The 24863-nt window shown below is 46.0% G+C and overlaps 2 protein-coding genes and 1 pseudogene across 3 annotated transcripts in view; 1 reads left to right on the top strand and 2 right to left on the bottom strand.

The window, feature by feature from the left end:
- The window catches only part of LOC120926518, a 574555-nt pseudogene that overhangs the window by 477971 nt on the left and 71721 nt on the right, over positions 1-24863 (top strand).
- LOC120928403 (zinc finger protein 300-like) overlaps positions 1-24863 on the bottom strand; it is a 1021177-nt gene that overhangs the window by 954816 nt on the left and 41498 nt on the right. The gene's annotated exons all lie outside the window — the stretch shown is intronic.
- Positions 1-24863, bottom strand: part of LOC120928413 (zinc finger protein 300-like) — a 46444-nt gene that overhangs the window by 10485 nt on the left and 11096 nt on the right. The gene's annotated exons all lie outside the window — the stretch shown is intronic.

Raw genomic sequence — 24863 nt, 5'->3', positions numbered from 1 at the left:
GAATATCAGAGCCACCCCTTATCACTGCCCATCAGTGCCCTGAATATCAGAGCCGCCCCTCATCAGTGCCCATCAGTGCCCTGAATATCAGAGCCGCCCCTTATCAGTGCCCATCAGTGTCTTCTCATCAGTGCCCTGAATATCAGAGCCGCCCCTTATCACTGCCCATCAGTGCCCTGAATATCAGAGCCGCCCCTTATCAGTGCCGCCCCTTATCAGTGCCCATCAGTGCCCTGAATATCAGTGCAGAAGAAAAATTACTAATTTGTAAAATTATATACCGTATTTATCGGCGTATACCGCGCACTTTTTTGCCCTGGAAATCAGGGCAAAATCGTGGGTGCGCGGTATACGCCGATACCCGCGCCGAGTTTTGAATACTGCGCCGACATATACCGAGCACAGTATACTCGGGTATAGTCGGGCAGTCTCGGCTCCTTCCGCGCTCACGTCCTGGACGTACAGGACGTCAGCGCAGGTAGCCGAGCATTGCCGACAATACACGAGTGTACTGCGCTCTGTATATGTCGGCGCAGTATTCAAAACTCGGCGCGGGAAACGAGCGGGGAGGACGCCGCAGAAGGACGCCGGACCCGACGAAGCCGCCGATGGACGCCGCGCAAGACACCAAAACTGTAAGTACAAAAAAAAAATTTCCACAGGATTGGGGGCAACTTTAGGGGTGCACGGTATACGCGGGAGCGCGTTATACCGCGATAAATACGGTAACAGAAACTAAGAAAAAATGTTTGGAATTTTCTCATTTATTTTGCAAAAAATAAACCCCCCGAGATGATTAAATATCACCAGAAGAAATCTCTATTTGTGGGAAGAAAATGATACAAATGTCCTATGTGTGCAGTGTTACATGACGGAGTAATTGTCATTCAAAGTGCGATGCCGCGTACACACGATCGTTTTTCGCCATGTAAAAAACAACTTTTTAAAAAAATTTCATTTAAAACGATGGTGTGTGGGCTTCACGGCATTTTTCGGGTTCTGAAAAATGACAAAAAAAAATTTGAACATGCTCCATTTTTTTACGACGTTTTAAACAATGTCATTTTTCGTTTGTAAAAAATTATCGTGCGTGGGCTTTAACAACGTGAAAAATCCGCGCATGCTCAGAAGCAAGTTATGAGACGGGAGCGCTCGTTCTGGTAAAACTAGCGTTCATAATGGAGATCGCACGTTCATCACGCTGTAACAGACAGAAAAGCGCAAATTGTCTTTTACTAACACAAAATCAGCTAAAGCAGCCCCAAGGGTGGCGCCATCCGAATGGAACTTCCCCTTTATAGTGCGTCGTACCTGTTGTACGTCACCGCGCTTTGCTAGAGCATTTTTTTTACAATCGTGTGTAGGCAAGGTCGTTTTAATGATGAAGTTGGAAAAAAACATCGTTTTTTCTAGAGGCTGAAAAACATTGTTTTTTACATGCCGAAAAACGAATGTGTGTACGTGGCATGAGAGCGCCGAAATCTGAAAATTGTCCTGGGCAGGAAGGGGGAGGGGTGTCCGGTATGGGAGGGGGAGGGGTGTCCGGTATGGAAGGGGGAGGGGTGTCCGGTATGGAAGGGGGAGGGGTGTCCGGTATGGGAGGGGGAGGAGTGTCCGGTACGGGAGGGGTGTCCGGTATGGGAGGGGGAGGGGTGTCCGGTATGGGAGGGGGAGGAGTGGTCGGTATAGGAGGGGTTAATAGAAGTGTGGATGATGTTTCTATGTAGTCCCGGGTTTTAGCTACTTTGGCCCAGATTCTCGTAGATCGCCGCAAAATTGTGCGGGCGTAATGTATCTCATTTACATTACGCCGCCGCAAGTTTTTCAGGCAAGTGCTTTATTCACAAAGCACTTGCCTGTAAAGTTGCGGCGGCGTAGCGTAAATCATTCAGCGTAATTCAAATTCGGCGGGTAGGGGGCGTGTATCATTTAAATGAAGCGCGTCCCCGCGCCGAACGAACTGCGCATGCGCCGTCCGTAAAATATCCCAGTGTGCATTGCTCTAATTGACGTTGCAAGGACGTCATTGGTTTCTATGTGAACGTAAATGACGTCCAGCCCCATTCACGGACGACTTACACAAACGACGTAACTTTTTAAAATTTCGACGCGGGAACAACGGCCACACTTAACATTGGCTGCGCCTCATAGACCCAGGGGCAACTTTACGCCGGGAAAAGCCTAACATAAACGTCGTAACTTTACTGCGTCGGCCACGTGTACATTCGGGAATTTGCGTATCTAGCTAATTTGCATACTCGATGTGGAAATCGACGGAAGTGCCACCTAGCGGGCAAAAAAAAAATTGCAGTTAAGATCCGATGGCGTAAGAGACTTACGCCTGTCGGATCTCATGGATATCTATGCGTAACTGATTCTAAGAATCAGGCGCATAGATACGACGGGCCAGGTGAGGACTTACGACGGCGTACAAGGCGCTGCACCGTCGTAAGTCCTTTGAGAATCTGGGCCTTTGTGTTTTTACATGTTGCTGAGAATCCCTCCCGCTGTGCTATTATGCTCTGACAGAGGAGACCCTCCCCCACCATCAGAATACAATGATCGGTGTTTTGCCGCCTATAGCCGGTGGTATTGATGATTCAGGAAAAACCTGACAGACTGGTTGTACACAAATCGATCAATAGACTGACCCGTGTACAACCAGCAAGCCAATACATGGAACCAATTCCATCCAATCCCTGCTGAAGCCCTTATTGTACCTCCCATCCCCCACACCGCCAGTATGAAAATGTATGTTACACCGCGCATGCAGAAGGCGGGGCGTGTGATGTCATGTGCCTCGTCTCACACATGCCTCATACAACATTCCTTTCATCTCCTCCAAGATCTCCGGGAGAAAGTTTCCCCCAAGAAATGAGTGTCATGGCGTCCAGCACATGTAGAAGATGAAGTGTATGAGGTGATCCCCCGGGGGGTGCAATATGAGAGAGAAACATTCCCCATCCTGCTCCTCCCAATCTTCTCCTCACTGCGCTCAATAATCAACGTTCATTTCCCTCCACTAACCAGAAGAACGTCCAACAAACCTTCTTCACATGACCAACCTGGAATGAGATTCTATTGTGTCATCCCAGAGAATGGGGGAGGGGTCCTCTTTGTGATCCCCCCTCCCTGTCCTGTGTTTGTAGTCAGCATTGCCTCAGGGGCATCTGTGGGAGAATGGGGGGAGGGGTCCTCTTTGTTATTCCCCCCTCCCCCACACTGTGTTTGTTTGTAGTCAGCATGGCCCTGAGGCCTCTGTGGGGGAGGGGCCCCTGTGAGGAAGCTGGCTCACAATGTGATTGGAGTCTTCCCAGATCCGTAGTGCAGACACAGAACGTCCCTCACACCTCTCAGCCAGGACAAGAAGCCTCCATCTTCCATCGGGGACACGGAGGAGAACTTTCCCCTGATTGTGGAGACCGTGCTGGGAAGAGTCAGAAGTCACCCGATCATAGAAGACTCAACAGAGGAGCCAAGAGGGACCATCCGCCAGGTATTCATCTCCTAATTCACCCCACTACAACCCATCCACACCTCTGTCCCCCAGTGCCCCCTGTCCTCCTCTATTTCCTGCCAATGCCTCCTCTCCCATCAGACACCCTACTGCCCCCTGTCCTCTCATGTGTTCCCCTACTGTCCCCTGTCCTCCCAATGGTTCCCCCTATTTCCTGCCAATGGCCCATCTCCCATTTGTTCCCCTGCTGCCAAAATGCCCACACCTCTGTCTCCCTACTGCCCCCTGTCCTCCCATGAGTCCCCCTACTGCCCCCTGTCCTCCCATGAGCCCCCCTACTGCCCCCTGTCCTCCCATGTGTCCCCCTACTGCCCCCTGTCCCCCCATGTGTCCCCCTACTGCCCCCTGTCCCCCCATGTGTCCCCCTACTGTCCCCTGTCCTCCCATGTGTCCCCCTACTGCCCCATCCTCCCATGTGTCCCCCTACTGCCCCCTGTCCTATCATATGTTCCCATACTGCCCCCTGTCCTATCATATGTTCCCATACTGCCCCCTGTCCTATCATGAGTCCCCCTACTGCCCCCTGTCCTATCATGTGTTCCCCTACTGTCCCATCCTCCCATGTGTTCCCCTACTGCCCCCTGTCCCCTCTCTGTCCTCCCACTTCCCCCCTGTCCACCCTACTGTACCCTCGGAGCCCCCCATCCCACCACTGAGCACCAGTCCAATACCGCCTGTTTCTTTACTGAGCACAATGACCGCGGACATCGGCATTTTTTCCTCAAAGATTCTAAGAAGATACTTCTAATGCCGCGTACAGACGGTCGTTTTTCTTTTATGAAAAAAAAAATAATTTTTTGTGAAGAAAAACAACGTTTTGAAACTTCATTTTCAAAAACGAAGTTGCCTACACACCATCGTTTTTTCACAATGCTCTAGCAAAGCGCGGTTACGTTCAGCACTCTTTTCCATTGAAGCTCGCTTCTGAGCATGCGCGGGTTTAAAAACTTCCGTTTAAACATTGTTTTAGCTACACGCGGTGATTTTTTGTGACACAAAAAACGACACAAACAATTGAAGCATGCTCGAATTTTGTTTTTGGTTGTTTTTCAGAAGACCTAAAACAACGTTTTCCCCCACACACGGTCATTTAAAATTACGTTTTTAAAAAGTCGTTTTTTTTCATCACAAAAAGTGATGGTGTGTACGCGGCATTAGAATGTTTGGGATATGACTACCAAATGTTAAGAAGATAAGATAGAGAAAAAACTTGGAGGGGGGATGGGGTGCGCTACCTGTGGGTGTGACCAGCAAGTGGGCGTGGTCAGTGAGTGGAGGTTTCTTCATGGTGTACAATGGTGGTCAGTATGTCCCGTGAAATGGTGAAACCCCCCCGATATATAATCATCATATAATGTACAATTCATGTCAATATTTTATTATGATTAACCCTTTCATGTCTCAGCCTATTTCTGACATTTGTTGTTTACAAGTAACAATCAGTTTTGTTTGCTAGAAAATGAACCCCCAAACATTATATATATATTTAGCAGAGACCCTAGAGAATAAAATTGCAATTGTTTTATGTCACGTGGTATTTGCGCAGTGGTTTTTCAAGCACAAGCCAGCTCTGTGACATCAGCCAACAGCAGACTTCAGCCCGTTGTCGGCTGAATCCGGGTCACAGGAGTCCCGAACAAACTGCACCCCTGTGATCCATAGGAGAAGTACAGACAAACAAGCTTTGGCCATACATCTCCTTTAGCTCTGGTTCACACTTGTGGCCCCTTCATTTGAATAGGCTGCTGTGCCTGTGTTTTCCACAAAAAACAATATTCTTGCACCAGTGGCGGCCCGTGGCGACCCCTTTCAGGACGCCAGACACATGAATCACTCTGGCGGGGATAAGCAGGGGGGGTGTATTTTGAAGCACTTGATTAGAGCCAGAGGCTCTGCAGAGGAGAAGAGGCTGGAGATGGTGAGGACTCTGCAGGGGAGAAGAGGTCGGTGCAGCAGACAGTTGAGATGGAGTTCTGATAGAAGAGTGAGTAAACCTTCTCCCTTCAGATGTTGTGTCTGTTTGGTGACTTGGAGGCGGTGCCGCTCCACCATCCTGGATCCGCCTTCTGAGTGGGTGCAATGATTGGTGGGTTCAGTGATTGGCGGGTGCAGTGATTGGTGGGTGCAGTGATTGGTGGGTGCAGTGATTGGTGGGTGCAGTGATTGGTGGTTTCAGTGATTGGCGGGTGCAGTGATTGGTGGGTTCAGTGATTGGCGGGTGCAGTGATTGGTGGGTTCAATGATTGGCGGGCGCAGTGATTGTTGGGTTCAGTGATTGGTGGGCACAGTGACTGGTGGGCACAGTGACTGGTGGGCACAGTGACTGGTGGGTTCAGTGACTGGTGGGCACAGTGACTGGTGGGCACAGTGACTGGTGGGTTCAGTGATTGGTGGGTTCAGTGATTGGTGGGTTCAGTGATTGGCGGGTTCAATGATTGGTGGGCGCAGTGATTGTTGGGTTCAGTGATTGGTGGGCTCAGTGATTGGTGGGTGCAGTGATTTGCGGGTTCAATGATTGGTGGGCGCAGTGATTGTTGGGTTCAGTGATTGGTGGGCACAGTGATTGGCGGGCGCAGTGATTGGCGGGTGCAGTGATTGGTGGATGCAGTGATTGGCGGGTTCAGTGATTGGCGGGTTCAGTGATTGGCGGGCGCAGTGATTGGCGGGCGCAGTGATTGGCGGGCGCAGTGATTGGCGGGCGCAGTGATTGGCGGGCACAGTGATTGGTGGGTACAGCTGGTCTCTCTATATGTTCTGCTCTGTGGGGGGGTCAGTAGCTCCCCAGGGAAGGATGCTGGACGGAGATGCTGATCTCCAATACGGATGTCCAAACACCCCCCAGGGTTTCCCATTGTACTGCCCCCTCGATCTGCACCTTATGGCAGTGACCTGAGCAGTGACAGTGAGTGGAGCTGTCAAGTCCAACCTCTGATGTTGGGGATGGGCGGGGATCATATGCAGAGCTCCGCCCCCTTTATCAGACAACCCTGCATTGACAAACCATGTTTATGTTCCCCTCCTAAATCCCAGCCCCCCCCCATGTACAATATACCATTAATGTACTTATTTCTGTTTATCTTACACCCCCCACCTCAGTGTCCAGCTGGCTGTATAATCACTTGCGGACCTCCGCACTCCGATATACGTCGGCTGTTTGTAGAGGGATATCTCTGTTATGGCAGCAGCTTGCTTCTATAACCCCGGTATTCTCCTCTTTGCCGGGGGTCCGGTTTCCGAAAATGGTGGTCTATGTTGCAGATTCGCAGCAAGATCACTTTTATCGGTGGCGGGAGAGGGCCCTCCCGCCACTCTCCCGTGCCCTCTGCTGCTAACCGGAGCTGTCGGTAGCGGTGGAGGCAATCACATCTATCTGCTGGCTGGGTATGGAGATGAGTGAGGGGAAGATGACACCCACCCGTCTCCATACCATAGCAGGGTGGAAGCCACGTCAAAACATCACTTCCGCTCATAGATCTTAAAGGGAAATTTGTTTGAGATTTTTTTTAAATTACAATTGTATTTTGTATTACATTTTAGTGTAAATATGAGATGTGATATCTTTTTGACCCCCAGATCTCATATTTAAGAGGACCTGTCATGCTTTTTTCTATTACAATGTGTGAAAGGAAGTCAGGTAAATCTGTGGGTGTTGTCACAGACGGGAGATACATTTCTGCCTTGTTTAGACAATACACCAATTATTATCGGGTGTCGGCTGCAGAAGTAGCCAGAAAGGTTTAAGGGCGTTGGAAAACTTCAGCTGTTCAGAATGAGGCAATTAAGGTTTCTATAAGTATTCCAGGCTGCATCCTGAGGCTTTTTGAGTGAAGGAGAGCAGTGAACAGAAATACTTCTGAAGAGGTGAGGTGCTGTTGATTTTTCTGTGTGATAAAAATCAAAAAGACTATGGGCCAGATTCTCATAGATTCCGCGTTGGCGTAGTGTAAGCCATTTACACCACGCCGCCGCAAATTACTTGAGCAAGTGCCATATTCACAAACCACTTGCTCCGTAATTTGCGGCGGCGTAGTGTAAATGGCCCGGCGTATGGCCGCATAATTCAAAGGGGGCGGCTTGTATTCAAATTAAGCGTGCCCCCGCGCCAATCGAACTGCGCATGCGCCAGACGTAAAAATAGCCCAGTGCGCATGCTCTAGCTCACAACGGAAAACGTCAATGATGCCGACGTGAGCGTCATTGACGTCAAGTCGTATTCGCGAACGACTTAGTAAAACAACGTAACCGACGGAAAAAGACGACGCGGACCTGACGCCATACTTAACATGGCATACGGCGGACTGGCGTAAGGTTACCCCTCATATAGCAGGGGTAACCTTACGCTTACGGAAACAACGGAAACGACGGAAACGACGACGAGGCGGCGCAAATTCGTTCGGGAATCGGCGTATCAGGCTCATTTTCATAGTCAAATGAGACCTGAATGTAAACGCCACCTAGCGGCCTGCGTAGTATTGCATTTAGGATCTGATGGTGTAAGTGACTTACACCAGTCGGATCCTAGCCTAATTCCGGCGTATCTTGTTTTGAGAATACAAAACAATGATACACCGGCGGGATTTTCGAATTACGCCGGTGTAGCTGTAGATTTACCGGTGTAACTCTTTTGAGAATCTGGCCCTATTTGTTTTTCTGTTGTATGCCCAGCAGTGTCTGCTCAGCACTAGGCTGTGCCGGACTCCATAGGTAGGTTCCTGTGTGGTGAAGGTAGACGCCCCAAGTGGCCAGGGTTTATTTTATTTATGCTGTTTGGATGCTTGCACTTGTTTCCAGCAAGATGGAAGAATAAACCAAATTCTTTGTTTTTGTCTTCGGCTGTTTCTCTGTATCGTTCAGTGTGTAGTGATCCCATCCAGGGGGTCACACACCCCCGCTACCGAGCTAACCCCTTACAAAGGGATATTTGCATTCCTTGTTTAAAGAACAGTGTAAAAAATAAAAGGTAAAATAAAAGATAAAAATTAAACGCGCCCCATCCTGCCGAGCTTGTGTGCTGAAGCGAACGCATACGTGAGTAGCGTCCGCATATGAAAACGGTATTCAAAGCACACATGTGAGGTATCGCCGCGATCGTTAGAGCGAGAGCAATAATTCTAGTCCTAGACCTTCTCTGTAACTTAAAAGAACCCGTAGAATTTTTTAAACGTCGCCTATGGAGATTTTTAAGGGTAAAGGTTTGTCGCCATTCCACAAGCGGGCGCAATTTTGAAGCGTGCATGTTGGGTATCATTTTACTCGGCGTAACATTATCTTTCACAATATACAAAAAATGGGCTAACTTTACTGTTATCTTATTTTTTAATATTTTTTTTTCTTTTTCCAAAAAAAGTGCGCTTGTAAGACCGCTGTGCAAATATGGTGTGACATAAAGTATTGCAATGATCGCCATTTTATTCTCTAGGGTTTTAAAATTTTTTATTTATTTTTTTATAATGTTTGGGGGTTCTAATTGATTTTCTAATAAAAACACCAAATCTCAGAAAGAAGCTCAGTCCTTAAGTGGATAATCACTTCTCCTTTACTTCCTGGACACACCCTGCACCATCTACCCTCCCCCTTCCACCCACCTCCTCAGGTACATGTTTTTTCTATGCAATCAGTAATCACTGTTCTCACTAAATACACAGCTATAGATCGTTCATTTGGCAGAGTGTGCAGGAGCTGAGCGATCAGATAACGGCCGATGTGGATAGAGCTGTAATATTGTAATCAGGAGAAGTGTGTCCTGGGTTCTGTAATGATCAGCATACACTATACAATCTGATGATGGGACATCTAAAGGACATTGTACAGATTACATAGTGTATGGCCAGCTTTAAAGAAGAACATAGGAGGGAGTGGATGGAGTCACTCAGGTGTCAAGCCGCACTCACTCATCACGCATAGGGTAGACCATTCATTTTGACTGGGCTGCCCTATGTGCAACAATCGCCCCAAACAAGCTCCAGAACTTTTTTAGAGTGGAGTGTATATATATATATATATATATAGAATATCTGCTATTCCCTTTGTGGAGAGAAATTTTAAAGACTTACCAAACATCTACCCAGAATACACCTGAGAGATGACTCTTCAGCTTTTCCTCTACACATGACCCTCCTTTCTAAAGCTTTATATAAAATATCACTACTCATTCACCTTATAAACGTGGTGAGATCTTCTATCCCACTGAAATGTCTCTGTGGATTTCCAGGGTTACTGAGATCAAAGGAGAGGAAGATCTCACCACATCTCTGAAGGGCGAGGAAGATCATTAGGAATAATTAATCGCTTTGAAAATGCAGAGAATTGATTTTCAAGATTTGCCTCCTATTGATTTCAATGAGGTTTGCATTTAAATCTGCAATTTTTGGATTTTTAGACGTCTTGCCTAAAGTCCCCACAAATCTGAACCCAAGAACATTCCTCCGTCACTATGCAGCACATTTCTCTGAATGAGATTCTCCCGCTGGAAATTGTAATAAAATGTACATTTTAACAGCCAATGGGAATAAGATATTGTCCTCAGTAAAATAATATTGTATATATTGTTTCTATATATCTGATACATTTAATAATGAATGTTATAAAAGAAAACAACTTTATTCAGCTCTTTTTATAGAATTCTGACTTTTATTTTTTATTTTTTCTGTACAGGTGGATTGAGGAACCAAGTTTTCTATCATGTTGGTCTTCATCAATACAACAAAGTCACATGGGAAGTGAAGCCATATGGGTGTCTGAAGTCACTGAAAGTCTTTATCACAATTCACTGGAGGATTCACACAGGACACAAGTCATATCCGTGTTCTAAATGTTGTTCTGAATTCTCTTCAACATCGATCCCGCCTCAGAGGACAACAGGAGAGAAGTCATTTCAGTGTTCTGGAAGTGACAATGGCTTTACAGTAAAGTCCAACCCATGTATATATAAGAGGAGTCATTTCAGAAGATATTTCTTGTTTGGAATGCAATAAAGATTTACAATGGAGGCAAAACGTATCACACACCAGAAGATTTATAATGGAGTGAAGTCATATCAGTGTTCTGAATGTGACAAAGCTTTTACATGTAAGTCACAGATTATCATACACCAGAGGATTCACACTGGAGAGAAGCCATATCCATGTTCTAAATGTGACAAAGCTTTTACATTGAAGTCACAGCTTATCATACACCAGAGGGTTCACACTGGAGAGAAGCCATATCCATGTTCTGAATGTGACAAAGCTTTTACATTGAAGTCACAGCTTATCATACACCAGAGGGTTCACACTGGAGAGAAGCCATATCAATGTTCTGAATGTGACAAAGCTTTTACATTGAAGTCACAGCTTATCACACACCAGAGGATTCACACTGGAGAAAAGCCATATCCATGTTCTGAATGTGGCAAAGCTTTTTCACAGAAGTCACACCTTATGAGACACCAGAGGATTCACACTGAAGAGAAACCATATCAGTGTTCTGAATGTGGCAAAGCTTTTACACGTAAGTCAACCCTTATGACACACCAGAGGATTCACACTGAAGATAAACCATATCAGTGTTCTGAATGTGGCAAAGCTTTTACACAGAAGTCACACCTTATGAGACACCAGAGGATTCACACTGAAGAGAAACCATATCAGTGTTCTGAATGTGGCAAAGCTTTTACACGTAAGTCAACCCTTATGACACACCAGAGGATTCACACTGAAGAGAAACCATATCAGTGTTTTGAATGTGGCAAAGCTTTTACACATAAGTCAACCCTTATGGCACACCAGAGCATTCACACTGAAAAGAAACCATATCAATGTTCTGAATGTGGCAAAGCTTTTACACATAAGTCAACCCTTATGACACACCAGAGGATTCACACTGAAAAGAAACCATATCAATGTTCTGAATGTGGCAAAGCTTTTACACATAAGTCAACCCTTATGACACACCAGAGGATTCACACTGAAGAGAAACCATATCAGTGTTCTGAATGTGGCAAAGCTTTTACACGTAAAACACACCTTATGAGACACCAGAGGATTCACACTGAAGAGAAACCATATCAATGTTCTGAATGTGGCAAAGCTTTTTCACTGAAGTCAAATCTTATCAGACACCAGAGGATTCACACTGGAGAGAAGCCATTTTAATGCTCTGAATGTGACAAAGCTTTTTTTTTTCTTTCCCAAAATGTCTTTATTGATTTTCATTATTAATACAATACAAATATTCCATCCTTAATAACAACAGATTAAACGTACATTACCCAACCCCTACCCCACACAGTCTCAATACTTTGTTAAACTACTGTGACCCGATGTGATTGACGTTTTTGCGTAACGGCGCATGCGCCGTCCGTGGAATTTCCCAGTGTGCATTGCTCCAAAGTATGCCGCAAGGACGTCATTGGTTTCGATGTGAACGTAAATGACGTCCAGCCCCATTCACGGACGACTTACGCAAACGACGTAACTTTTTCAAATTTCGACGCGGGAGCGACGGCCATACTTAACATTGGCTGCGCCTCATATAGCAGCGGCAACTATACGCCGGGAAAAGCCTAACGTAAACGTCGTAACTTTACTGTGTCGCACGCGCGTACGTTCGGGAATTTGCGTATCTAGCTAATTTGCATACTCGACACGGAATTAGATGGAAGCGCCACCTAGCGGTCAAAAAAAATATGCAGACGGCTGTCGGATCTAATGGATATCTATGCGTAACTGATTCTAAGAATCAGACGCATAGATACAACGGCGTACATGGCGCTGCGCTGTCGTAAGTCCTTTAAGAATCTGGGCCTTTGAGTTTAGTTCTTATCTCCATCAGACACACACTTAGAAGGCCTGCAAATATTTTACCTTTTGACATTTTTTTTTAGATAAGCACCCATGACTGAAATGTTTTCATCGTTATTCTCATGTTTACCTTTTTTTTTTTTTTTGTGCGTGTACTCGAGAGAGGAGCCAGACCGCAGGAGTTGGGAGTAGGCAGTGGTGCCAGAGGCAATCTGCCACCTTTCTCCATGCCCCGGGTGGCAATAGTGGGTGTGTGAGGGGGTCCTCCTACACAGCCCGCCCTACCTGCTCAGCTTTGAAGCCCAACGGGGCAGAGGGACTCCCTATAAGGGAGTGAGAGGATCTAGCCCGCTCAATCAGCCCCGTTAGTCCTTCGCCTCTCTTTTAGAGACCGCGTGGTCAAAGTGCGTGCATTATACCCCAATTTCGAGTATGTGTAAGTGTGGTATTTTTTTTGTGGGAGGGGGGTGGGCATACTAAGCGCAGGCTTACCTTGCATAGCACACCCACCGGGAGCTGGGCTGAGACCACCAAACTCAATTCACATGTAGCCGAGACCGGGATCCGAACCCCTAGCTGCAGAGGTGAATGGCTTGTCAGCGCAGTGCCAATCGCGTTGAGCCACCGCAACTCCCTGTTTACCTTTTTTTCATGGAGCTTTGTCTGAACATGTAATGTATTTCATCATTCACTAACTGAGCTGTGATCCCAAATGTTTTCTTCATTGACAGATCCTGAGCTAATACATGACCAACACTGCCGCCGTACAAAGACTAGTGGTCAAGTGGCATCTTGCCGAACCTTCCAAATTATGAAAGCTCATTCCAAATTCTTCTGACTGTTGATACTTCATCAGCCAGGCTTGAGGGCCCCAGCTAAGCCCACCTTGTCCACACCTCCCATTACATGTCCCCCCTCCCTCTTCACCATCAATGCTTCCTTTCCGTGTTTCCTTTCCTCTCATAGATGACAGCTTTACAGGCAGGTCTGTAGTTGGGACACCAGCCAGGGAGAAGTCTCTGTTCAGTGAGAAAGCAACTTCCCAAGCTGGTGTAGGACTTCCAACACTGAGCTGCTGCTGTTTATGGGATTCATTCAACAGTACTCATACTTTCACTAGGAGGCTGAAATTCCTCTGAATGGGGTTCACTTTAATGACTCTGATTGGACAGATCTCTTTTTGGGGTAAAGTTTGTAAAGAACACTTCTTATCCCTGGAAATGTTATGATGTTGGCACTAAAGTGTAACTAATTCCATAAATGGTGCAATCTGTTATTCGCGTAGATGTTTTTGTTTTTCCGAGTTTCCCCTTGTAACATTTTTATTACCTGTTGACCCTCCCAGTAGATCTGTTTTCTTCCACTTCCTGTAGAAGGCCAAGCTATTTGTCAAAAATAACAGTTGGAGGGGATGGGAAACACCATATAACACTGACGGGGGTTCTTGCAACTGTCAGTTTTCATTCATATGGTGGTTTAAACCTTAAAGCAGAACTCCGGCCAAATTTTGTTTCCATGTCCTTGTTGCTGATCTCCTACATTCACCCACTCTGCCATCCATGTTCTTCTGAGCTCTGTAGTTCCCCTGTAATAGGCTGCTGAACTTGCTGAAAAAACTTTATTGCCTGCTGACTTCCTGTTTGTAAGTCCGCTGGCTGCTTTCCCTCTCCTGAGCTCAGCCAGCGGTCTGACACACCCCCTTGTAGTCCTCTGAAAGCCGAGCAGGAGGAAGCAGACATGTTGTGGGCAGAGGGGGTCTCACAGCCCCCAGTCTGTGCCGCTCATGGAGGAGGTGCCCTCCTTCTCCTCTATCCTCCCTCCTCTGCTCCTGCCAGTCACTGCCCCTCCACTTCACCTCCACTCCATCCCCCTTTACTCTATTCCCGCCCCCCTGCACCACCCCCGCCCCTGCCTGCTATCTCTGTGCAGAGCGGGATTATCATCAGTAATTGTATGACACAGCAGGGATATCCCACTGTGTCAGGTATAATATACAATCACACCAAGGGCGTGGCCTGCTGCGGACTCGGATGGAAGCTTGAGTCCTTAGCTCCGCTCCGCTGCTTGGATCCGTAGCAACTCGCGGCAACTAACCGACCCGCACTTCGCCCGCACAAGCAGAGAAACAGCTCAGGACCTCCCCGGGCATGCCCCAGAAGCGGTATAAACCGCCAGCTCCCCGCCGTCTGACGGATTATTTCTCGAGCGCGGCCATGCAAAAAAATCAAGATGGCGCCGAGGCCGGGAACAGGAGAAGCACTCCGCCCCGCTCCAGCAATGAGATGCATAGCATCTCCACGGTGGATCCCCGCGCTTTACCTCCCGGAGAGGATCTGAGGGAGGACATGGACACCATGCCTTTACCCAACAACCCTCCCTTACTGCACACCGCAGAAAGAGGTAAGAGACTGGCATCATCCCCTGCGCTCTCCCCCATCAAGGAACCCCTGCCTAAGAGGCAGCTATGGGCTAATGCCCCTAATGCTGTGTCAGACACTGACATCGTTCCAGCTTTAGCGTCCATCCCTGTGTCAGACAATCCTGTATCGGAAGCTATGTTGAAATCAATGCTGTTAACCTTGCAAAAAGATCTACATAGGGATTTGCAATTATCTATGTCTCAGTTGCATGACAGGGTGGATTGCCTAGAAGAAAGAGCTGATGCATTGGAAGATACTATGCATGACCATGCTACAGCGCATAACGAACTGTTAGATGCACATGATCACCACACATCAGAAATTCGCCACATAAAATTGAAATTAGCAGACTTGGAGGACCGCTCAAGGCGCAATAACATCAAATTTAGAGGTGTGCCCGAGACGGTTAAGCCTAATGAGATTACCCAATATTTGCAGCAATTGTTCTCTACCTTACTTCCTCATTTAAACGATAGAGATCTAACAATTGATCGGGCCCATAGAATCTCAAAACCTGCACACCTCCCTCCAGACACCCCGAGAGATATTCTGGCAAGAATACACTATTTTCATGTGAAAGACCAAATTCTCCAAGCTGCCAGAACCACCAGACCTCTACCGGCACCGTACGCCAATGTTCTGATGTTCAGTGATCTATCGAAAGCAACTATGGAGATGCGCAAAGCATTCAATCCGATCACTTCCATTCTCCAGGAACGTAAAATTATCTACAAATGGGGCTTCCCCACCAAATTGCTGGTCACCTACAAGCAACAATCCATACCCATCCTTACGCCTAAGGAAGGGTATAAAATCCTGACCAATTGGGGGTTCCTTCCTCTTCCAAATGATGCTGCAGGGCACTTGAGATCCCAACCTCGTCCACCAACACCACGCAATAGGGCTCCGGATAAGAACTGAGTACACTTATTACTTTAACCGTCGGTTCCTTAAATACACTGGATCCGGCAAGGGCGTATATTCACCTTGATTCCACCCCTACAGGTTGTTGTGTGCTGTGCACATCTGTTACTGTTCTAGTTCTATATCTGTTATACTGTGTTACACCTTTTATTTAGTTACAGAAGTTTCTGGTTGAATTTTCCATGACTAACTGCTTATTTACCCCTACTATATAAATAGGCATTCAGATTTGATTCCAGTGTTAATATACAATCACACCAATGCTGATGTCCCACCCCTGAAGTTATAAGAACGGTGCGCTGTCAATCATAATAACAGTGGGGGCGGGGCATCATCGCTCAGCGTTCTCATATAACAATATCAGACACTGCGGGAGATCCCTGCTGTGTATATACAAGTAATAACTGATAATAATCCCCCTCTGCACTGGTGGTCCCTGACATGGTGGCCCCTGACATGGTGGCCCCTGACATGGTGGTCCCTGACATGGTGGTCCCTGACATTCTATGTGGCACTGGTGTCACATAGAGAGTGTTGTACATTTGTTTTATATCATGAGGATCTCAGAAGGAGATATCTACACAAGGTAAAGGAGATCCAACCGGCACCTGGGTGGGAGGAAGTGGGGTCCATTTTCTTGGAGGGGTTGAGTTGGAACTCGGTTGAGTAATATGGTGGGTTTTCTTCTTAAGCCATTAGTTGTTATTATAGTTTTCATAATAATTTTATACATTGCTGATGTTGTTTCTTTCACTGCCAGAGTTGCTTTTGTCTTTTCATGCACATGGATAAATTCACATTTTAGGCCAGATGATTACTTAAAACCCCCAAACATTGTTTATTTTCTGAAAACAGAGACCCTAGAGAATAAAATGGTGGTATTTGCTTTTTTTATGTCACAGGATATTAGCGCAGCTGTTTATCAAATGCATATTTTCTGTAAAACTACATTAAAGGTAATTTTAGGTCACACAAATACAATATATCACCCAATTTCTTGGCCAGATATAACATTTGATGTTTCTGCCTTGAATCTAGATACCAAACATGTCAAGGTGTAAAAGTCGCATGTGCTTGTGAAATGGTGACAAACTTCAGTACCAAAAATTGCCCATAGGTGACGCTTTTAAAAGTCTTTCCAGATCATCAGTTTAATGCCGCGTACACACGACCGTTTTTCATGTCATGGAAAAAAAAAAGTTTTTCTCGACGTGATTCCTCTCAAGCCTGCCTTGCATACACACGATCGTGATAAAAAATGCTCGCGCATCGCGCGGTGACGTACAACACGGATGATGGCACTATAAAGGGGAAGTTCTATTCGAATGGCGCCACCCTTTGGGTTGATTATGCTAATTTCCCATCTCAAAACTTGCTTCTGAGCATGTGCGTTTTTTCCCCGTCGTTAAATCGTACACACGACTGTTTTTCACGACGAGAAAAAATAGAGCATGTTCTAAATTTTTAATGCCCATTTTTCTCGACTAGAAAAATCCTCTGGAGCCTGCACACAATTATTTTTAACGACCAATTAAAAAAATTGCATTTTTTTTCGTCGTGAAAAATGGTCGTGTGTACGCGGCATAAGAAGTTCTCCATGAATGATGTCCCTAGAGTCATTCCTCTCCCTCTGGTGTGTGCAGCGATATGTGTGGTGTGATTGTTGTTTTCCTACATAACCGCACCTGAAGCTGCCATTTGCATGATGTGCATGTATGTGGGAACTGGGGGCTTTAACATTTGTTTTGTGTGTTCTTTCTTTTATTTACAGTGTGTTTTTTATATAAAAAATGTCTTTACTTTCTGCTATAATAAATCCAATAATAAATGTAAAAAAACAATACGCATTCTTCTTCATATTTTTGGTAAAAACATTTCCAATAAGCGTATATCAATTGGTTTGTGCAAAAGTTATAGGCCCAGATTCTTAAAGACTTACAACGGCGTATCTCCAGATACGCCGTCGTAAGTCCGAATGGCCGCCGTCGTATCTATGTGCCTGATTCTTAGAATCAGTTGCGCATAAATTCTGCCAAGATACGAGCGGCGTAAGTCTCATACGCCGTCGTTTCTTGGGTGCAATATTTACGCTGGCCGCTAGGTGGCGCTTCCGTTGATTTCCGCGTTGAATATGTAAATGAGCTAGATATGCCGATTCACGAACGTACGTACGCCCGTCGCAATTAGTTACGCCGTTTACGTAAGACATATGCCGGCGTAAAGTTAAAGCTGGTCTGTAGGTGCCGTAGCCCATGCAAGGTATGGACGTCGGAACAAGCGTATCCTTTTACGTCGTTTATGTAAGTCGTACGTGAATAGGGCTGTGCGTAGGTTACGTTCACGTCACAGGCATTGAGCCGGCGTATCTTTGGGCGTAAATACGACGTGATACTGAGCATGCGCCGTTCATTCGGCCATGCATCTACATGGGGTCAAGCCTCATTTAAATACAACACGCCCACGACCTGCCTACTTTGAAATACGCGCGCTTACGCCGGCCCATTTTCGCTACGCCGCCATAACTTAGGACGCAAGTGCTTTGTGAATACAGCACTTGCCTCTCTAAGTTGCGGCGGCGTAGCGTAAATAAGATACGCTACGCCCACTCAACGTAAAGCTGCCCTACGTGAATCTAGGCCATAGCGTCTACAAAGTAGGGGAAAGATTTAGGGACTTTTTCTTTATTAGTAATGATGGGGATTAGCGTTTTTTAATTTTTTTTATTTATTTTTATTTTCTAAGCAGGACTGCGACATTGCAGCAGACAAATCTGACCCTATGGCCCCATACACACGATAGAATCCATCCGCTGAAAAATCCCAGCGAATGGGTTTCAGTGGATAGATCCTATGGTGTGTATGATCCAGCGGATCTGTTTCCGCGGATATTTCTCCCCTGGGATGGATTCCAGCAGATAAATATTTGCTGACATGCTATCAAATCTATCCGCTTGAATCCATCCCAACGGATTGATCCGCTGGTCTGTACAGACTCACCGGATCCATCCGTCCGAAGGGATCCCCCGCATGCGTCGTAATGATTCGACGCATGCGTGGAATTCCTTATATGACAGCGTCACGCACGTCGCCGCGTCATAATCGCGGCGACGGCGCGACACGTCATCGCCAGAGGATTTCGGCGCGGATTTCCATGCGATTATGACGCGGCGACATGCGCGACGCTGTCATATAAGGAATTCCACGCATGCGTCGAATCATTACGACGCATGCGGGGGATCCCTTCGGACGGATGGATCCGGTGAGTCTGTACAGACCAGCGGATCCATCCGTTGGGATGGATTCCAGCGGATATTTATCCGCTGGAAATCCATCCCAGGGGATAAATATCCGCGGAAACAGATCCGCTGGATCGTACACACCATAGGATCTATCCGCTGAAACCCATTCGCTGGGATTTTTCAGCGGATGGATTCTATCGTGTGTATGGGGCCTAAGGCCAGTCCAGCGGACCGTTTCCGCGGATAAATCCTCTCGAGGATTTCAGCGGATTTGGATCCGATGGAGTGTACTCACCATAGGATCGAAATCCGCGCCGAAATCCCCTCGCGATGACATGTAGCGCCGTCGCCGCGATGATGACGCGGCGATGAGCGCGACGCTGTCATATAAGGAATTCCACGCATGCGTCGAATCATTACGACGCATGCGGGGGATCCCTTCGGACGGATTGATCCGGTGAGTCTATACAGACCAGCGGATCAATCCGTTGGGATGGATTCAAGCGGATAGATTTGAAAGCATGTCTTCAAATTTATATCCGCTGGAAATCCATCCCAGGGGAGAAATATCCGCGGAAACAGATCCGCTGGATCGTACACACCATAGAATCTATCCGCTGAAACCAATCCGCTGAGATTTTTCAGCGGATGGATTCTATGGTGTGTACGGGGCCTTAGGCTGCATATTTACGATGGACGCTAGGTGGCGCTTCCAAAGATTTACGCGAGGAATATGCAAATGAGCTAGATACGCCGATTCAGAAACGTACGTCCGGCCGGCGCATTTTTTTACGTCGTTTACGTTGGACTTTTTTTCGGCGTATAGTTAGCCCTGTTATATGAGGTGTATCCTATGTTAAGTATGGCCGTCGTTCCCGCGTCGAGTTTTGAAAATTTTACGTCGTTTGCGTAAGTCATTTACGAATAGGGCTGGACGTAATTTACGTTCACGTCAAAAGCAATGACGATTTGTGGCGGAATTTCGAGCATGCGCACTGGGATTCGTAAAAAACGTCAAATACGCGGGGTCACAGATAATATACATAAAACACACCCACATCATCCACATTTGAATTAGGCGGGCTTACGCCGACACAGATACATTACGCCGCTGTAACTAAGGGCGCAAGTTCTTTCTGAATACAGAACTTGCGCCCTAAATTACGGCGGCGTAACGTATCTGAGATACGTTACGCCGGGCATACAGATAGACGATTATATCTGAATCTACTCCTTTGTTTTTATCTTAATAGCTTCCTTTACCTGGCCAGACTCCCTCCAGAGGTGGTTCTGGCCAGCTCAGTAGATTGCTTTAAGAAAGGCCTGGATTCTTTCCTAAATGTACATAAAATAACTGAGTACTAAGATTTGTAGGTAAAGTTGATCCAGGGTAAATCCGATTGCCTCTCGGGGGATCAGGAAGGAATTTTTTCCCCTGCTGTAGCAAATTGGATCATGCTCTGCTGGGGTTTTTTGCCTTCCTCTGGATCAACTGTGGGTATGAAGTTGGGTGTATAGGATTGTATTGTGTTTTTTATTTTGTTTGTTTATTTTTTTGAGGTTGAACTGGATGGACTTGTGTCTTTTTTCAACCTGACTAACTATGTAACTATGTAACCTTAATGCAGTGCTGTTTTCATGTCCTCATTGTTAGTTTTTGCTCTCAAGTTGCTGTAATCCTTCTCTGATCTCCACACTTCCTGGTTGTCTGTTTCCTGATGACCACAGTACTGGGAGCTTTCTCTCTGTGGTGACTAATCAAGGAGGTGTGATTACTCTGGCCCGGATTCACAAAGCACTTATGCCGACGTATCTCGAGATACGCCGCCATAAGTACAAATGTGTCTATGCGCCGAACCAGAAACCAAGATACGCCTAAAAATAGGCTTCTTTCGACCAACGTAACTTTCCTACGCCGTCGTATCGTGGGCGCATATTTACGCTGGCCGCATGGGGCGCTTCCATTGTTTTACGATTCGAATATGCAAATGAGTGAGATACGTCGATTCACGAATGTACTTGTGCCCGGCGCATTAATATACGCGGTTTACGTAAGTCGTACGTCCGGCGTAAAGTTAAGCCTCATAAAGCAGGTGTAAGTCAGCAGCATCCATGCAAATGGCTGCACCAGGGAACACAGCCGTCGTATTTTACGTAGTTTGCGTAGTACGTGAATAGGGCTGGGCGTAGGTTACGTTCACGTCGTAGGCAGTTATTCGACGTATCTTAGGCATTCGTTCCGACGTGATTCTGAGAATGCGCTGTTCGTTATTCGTATCTTTAATAGCGCTCGTCCCACCATTTGCATGGGGTCACGCCTCATTAGCATGGCTCACGCCCACTTCCACCTACGCTGGCTTACGTCGAGAAAACCCAGCGTAGATTTGGGGGCAAGTGCTTTGTGAATACTGTGCTCGCCGCTCTGCGCTACATCGGCATAACTATGCGCCAATGTATGTGAATCCGGGCCTGTGTGTCTAAAACCATCACTGCCCTGTATTGGCTCTGTGGCTCTGTGCATCACAGAAGCAGGAAACCGCATGGAAAAACGAAACTAGAAACTACAGGTACATTATATGATTGATTTTTATCTATTTTTAAACGTTTTTAAAAGGAATCCGTTAACTATTATGTCTCTATACCCTGTAAACAGGCATTTCAGCAAAAATAAAAATTCCTTTACAGCTCCTTTAATGATCCTGAATGGACAGATCTCTTTTTGGGGTAAAGTTTTCAAAGAGAACTTCTTGTCTCTGGAAACATTAGGACATTGGCACTACCATGGGCACAATCAATAATTACATAAATGGTGCAATCTGTCGTTAGCATAGAAGTTTTTGTATTTCCGAGTCTCCTCTTGTAACAGTTTTATTACCTGTCGATCCTCCCAGCAGATCTGTTTAACCTACTTCCTGTAGAAGGCCAAGCTATTTGGTAAAAATGGCAGTTGGAGAGGTTAAGAAACACCATTTAACACGGATTGGGGTGCTTACAACTGTCAGTTCTTATTTATTTGGTGGTTTAACCACTTCAAACCGCACGCCATCATATGACGTCCAAAAAGGGGATCTCTTACCCTGGGTGGGCGTCATAATGACGTCCTGTACTTTGTGTGGGGATATCGGAATGATGCCTGCACCTAGAGGCATCATTCAGATATCATTTTCTTCCGGCGGCGATCCTGCACACCGTAAGAATGATCATAGCGTTCTTATAGGCGGCGGGAGGGGACATCCCCCCTCCCGCCGCCATCCGGTGCTTCTCCGGGCGCTTCCGTGCCATCGGGTCCGTGCCATCGGGGGCCCGGAGAAATGATCACCATCCGCCGCATGTGAAGCATAGAGATGACTGGTGACCAGATGGTCACCAGTCATCTCTATAACTGTCGGAGGCCTGGGCGCGATGTGATGACGTCACGCCTGGGTACCCGTAAGTAAAAAAAACGCAATTGCGGCTAGTAAGAATGAAATCTGTGATTTTTTTCACAATATCATTCTTTCCAGCCTGGAGGAGAGATGTGGGGGGAGGGGGAGGTCTTATTGACCCCGCATCTCTCCTTAACCACTTCCAGACCATAGGTGTTTTTCAGATTTGGTGTTTGCAAGACTAAAACAGTTTTTTCTGCTAGAAAATTACTTAAAACCCCCAAACATTATATATATTTTTTTCTAACACCCTAGAGAATAAAATAGTGGTCATTCCAATACTTTTTGTCACACCGTATTTGCGCAGCGGTCTTACAAGCGCACTTTTTTTGGAAAAAAATCACTTTTTTGAATTAAAAAATAAGACAACAATAAATTTGGCCCAATTTTTTTATATATTGTGAAAGATAATGTTACGCCGAGTAAAATGATACCCAACATGTCACGCTTAAAAATTGCGCCCGCTCGTGGCATGGCGTCCAACTTTTACCCTTAAAAATCTCGATAGGCGATGTTTAAAAAATTCTAGAGATTGCATTTTTTGAGCTACAGAGTAGGCCTAGGGCTAGAATTATTGCTCTCGCTCTAACGATCGCGGCGATACTTTACTTGTGTGATTTGAACACCGTTTTCATATGCAAGCGCTACTCGCGTATGCGTTCGCTTCTGCGCGCAAGCTCATCGGGACGGGGGGCTTATGTCTTACTTATAATCTATCTAATGCCCTGTACACACGATCGGATATCTGATGGAATCTAATCCGATGGATTTTTCCGTCGGATATCCGATGAAGCTGACTTTCATCAGTCTTGCCTACACACCATCAGTCAAAAATCCCACCGTGTCCAACGCTGTGACGTAAAACACTACGACGTGCTGAGAAAAATGAAGTTCAATGCTTCCGAGCATGCGTCGACTTGATTCTGAGCATGTGTGGATTTTTGACCGATGGAGTTCCACACAGACGATCGTTTTTTTCTATCAGTTTTTTATCCATAGAAAATTTTTAAAACATGTTCTATTTTTTTTCACCGATGGAAAACAAACCGGTGGGGCCCACACACGATCGGTTTGTCCGATGAAAACGGTCCATCGGTTCATTTTCATCAGACAAACCGATCGTGTGTGGGCCCCACATGATTTTCTTCTTAAGCCATTAGTTGTTACTATAGTTGTCATAATAATTGTATACATTGCTGATGTTTCTCTCATGAATGATGTCTCTAGAGTCGTTCCTCTCACTCTGGTGTGTGCAGCGATATGTAAATTGTGTGGTGTGATTGTTGTTTTCCTACATAACCGCACCTGAAGCCGACATTTGCATGATGTGCATGTATGTGGGAATTGAGGTTTAAAATCTGTTTTGTGTATTTTTTCTTTTTCCTTACAGTGTGTTGCTTTCATTTTTTTCACTTTGTTTTGCTTAATTGTATTTCTATCACACAGTATAGGGGGGTTGATGGCCTGTATCTGAGGAGACCATAGAAGCAGCATTAGAAAGAAATGTGAGCATGGCTTCAGTCAGGTGATGGTCCTGGTGGTCATGGTCTTGTTCTCCTTCAGGTCCTCTAACCTTGTAGATGGTGACATGGACTTGTTGGGTGGGAATGAGCAGGAGGGGCTCTGGGTTCTCTTGTACCCAATCAGCTTGTTATGGATAAAAGATTAAAGTGTCTTCTGGGAATTTACAGGGATTGGGATGTTTAGAGGGTTCCATAAGTGGGCGGGGCTGGTATTAATGAGAGGCGTGTCATATTTTAATCAGTTTCTTAGCACAGATGATATAAATGGTATAAATATATCTTTACAATATAAACAATCGATCTCTTTTCTTCTGTTGTTAAAGTGTCACATATATATGATTAATAAAGTTGGATTCTATTCTCACCGCACAATAGCGTGGTCTGGGTTCTTCTACAACATCCCCCCAAAAATGTAATCTTCCAGTTGTAGGAGTCTGGTGGAATGGGTGACAAGCTGATTGTATGTCTTAGGTCCCTTGTACATGGGGGGTCCGGCCCCTGTGTGTGCAATGCTGGCGTTATAATACACCTGGTGGGCACAGGTACAGCGTGTGATTACTATGCCTCAGTTTATGAATGGATGGGATCCTCTCTGCAGAGACTTCTATTCATTCCTATGTATTGCAGCTGAGCCTGCAGAGAAAGGGAAGGAACTCCGTCTTCAGTCACTTTCTCTGTCTCAAATAAGAGACATTAGAGGTCTGATTAGACCCCAGATATCTCTCCAAAGCCCCCCTCCCAAAAAATGTAAAAATAAAATAAAATGATACTTGTGCAAAAAAATAAAAATAAAATAAGACTCATAGTAAAGGTAGATGTAGACATGCTTCTGATCTCCCTTCTCTCTGAAGTCCGAGGTTACACTCCAGAGGATCCTGACAGGTGATGAAGAAGAGATCCGATGTCTCCTCACCGCTTGTTTATAACACATTGTTTTCAACAAATGCATCCAATCACACAGTTGCGGGGTGTTTGCAGCGCTTCCCCATTGATTTGAATGTGTAGCGTTCGGTGGGCGACATTGCTGCAAGTCAGG

This window comes from Rana temporaria, chromosome 2 (assembly GCF_905171775.1).
Source record: "Rana temporaria chromosome 2, aRanTem1.1, whole genome shotgun sequence".
Taxonomy (NCBI): domain Eukaryota; kingdom Metazoa; phylum Chordata; class Amphibia; order Anura; family Ranidae; genus Rana; species Rana temporaria.
Note: the sequence above shows the minus strand (reverse complement) of the source record. Positions and strands in the feature narration are given on the sequence as shown.